The sequence below is a fragment of the Marmota marmota genome, unplaced genomic scaffold (assembly GCF_001458135.2).
Source record: "Marmota marmota marmota unplaced genomic scaffold, marMar, whole genome shotgun sequence".
Taxonomy (NCBI): domain Eukaryota; kingdom Metazoa; phylum Chordata; class Mammalia; order Rodentia; family Sciuridae; genus Marmota; species Marmota marmota.
Genome location: NW_025999932.1, coordinates 45156991 through 45159179, shown reverse-complemented (window position 1 = coordinate 45159179; position 2189 = coordinate 45156991).

Here is a 2189-nt window from a genome sequence, read left to right as displayed (position 1 = left end):
TCTGCCTCTCAGCAGGCCGCTGCTCCTCTTCTGCTGGTGGGTCGCAGGCCCGCCTGCCTTGCAGGAGTGATTGGAAGCTCTGTTCAGCCGTGGGCCACTGGGCCTTTTCTGCCGGTGGTCACCGTTCCGCCTACCTGGCAGGCGCTGGGGGTGGGGGGCGAAGACACACTTCTTTATGGGAAAGTTTTGTCATTCCCACCACTGATTTGGACCACATTGCCCTTCCTGAAAGGAAAGTGACCTCTACACTCGGAGCAACCAAAAGATCTTTATTGCAGCAGTGCAACAAAGAGAAAGGAAAGAAGGAGAGAGAGAGAGAGAGAAAAAGGGAAGAGATGAACAGGGAGAGAGCAAGAGCAAGAGAGAGACAGAGAGCGCCTGCAAGAAAGATAAAGAGCAAGAGAGAGAGCGCGCGAGAGAGGGGGGCCTGGCAGGAGGGAGTTTTTATACCCCAAATCTAATGGGGCCTCTGGGTCTGCAAGCTGCCTTGTTGGCCCAAGGGGGGGTTAAGTGTTCAGCCTTGAGCAGGGTTGAATGTTCAGACTTGAGGCAAACAGGTGATAAAGGACCAGATAGAGGGGGGTTTGAGTGCGTGGGCTATCTTGCAGCCAACATCTGTTCAGCCTGCCCTGCAGACAACACAGTTCAGCCTGCTCTGCACCAAACACTTCCATTCTTTACCAAGAGCACCAGCGGTGACTTCTATGGCCATGCATTTCTCCTAAATAGTAGGAAATTTGCATTCATTGTCCACTTTCATGAATTTCTGGCAGCCAGTGACTAGGAAGGAGACATTCAGCTTCATCTTGAGGCGGTTAATGGCCTATGAGGTGCCATGAAAAGAGCTTCAGTTTTCTTGATATAGGCCCATTTCCTTTGCTTTGTTTCACTGGCTTAAGGTTGTCATTCAAAGTTCAACACTGGTTTCTTCATCTGCTATTGAAGCAGTCTCTGAATCAGGGGATCCTGTGATTTTTTTGCCACAAAGTAAATCCTACTAAAACAGAGTGATTATGAAAACCTGATTATTAATGATAAATAACAAAGGGTTATGTATATATTTATTTCATTCTTTACTTATCATTTATTATTATTATTGGTGCTAAGGATTGAACCGGGGGTCTTGAACATTATTAATATTATTAATAGCAACAAAGGATTACTAATAATTACTAATAAATGTGTTTAATGTATTGAACACAATTGATAAATTGGAGGGATTCCCTGTTTGTAGAGCCTCTTTATATGAGATAAAATAAGCCAAAAAACAAAAACAAAAACAAAACCCAAAAAACAAAAAAGGAGGCAGGGAATCATATTCTTTCTTACATTCTTTAAATTACTCACTTTGTGGCCAGGCATGGGGTGCAAAGCACTAGCTGGGCATGGTGGCACACACCTGTAATCCCAGTGGCTCAGGAAGCTGAGACAGGAGGATCTTGAGTTCAAAGACAGCCTCAGCAATGGCGAGGCGCTAAGCAACTCAGTGAGACCCTACCTCTAATAAAATACAAAACAGGGCTGGGGATGTGGTTCAATGGTTGAGTGCCTCTGAGTTCAATCCCCAGTACAAAAAAAGAAAAAGAAAAAAAAAAAACCACTAAGCAACTCAGTATGACCCTGTGTCTAAATAAAAAATACAAATTGGACTAGGGAATGTGGATCAATGATTGTGTTCCTCTGACTTCAATTCCTAGTACCCCACCCCCCAAAAAATAAAATAAAATTAATTTGGCCAATTTGTGACTTTTTTGATTCTTGGTATGACTGTTAATTATATTGTTTTTTTTTTTTAATATTTAACTTATTTTTATTTTTTATTTTATTTTTTTTTTATTTTTTCAAATATTGAAACTTTCCATTTTATTTTATTTTATTTTTTTTAATTTTTTATTGTTGGCTGTTCAAAACATTACATAATTCTTGATATATCATATTTCACACTTTGATTCAAGTGGGTTATGAGCTCCCATTTTTACCCCAAATACAGATTGCAGAATCACATCAGTTACACATCCATGGATTTACATATTGCCATACTAGTGTCTGTTGTGTTCTGCTGCCTTTCCTATCCTCTACTATCCCCCCTCCCCTCCCCTCCCCTCGCCTCTTCTCTCTCTGCCCCCTCTACTGACATTCATTTGTCCCCCTTGTATTATTTTTCCCTTTCCCCTCACTTCCTCTTGTAT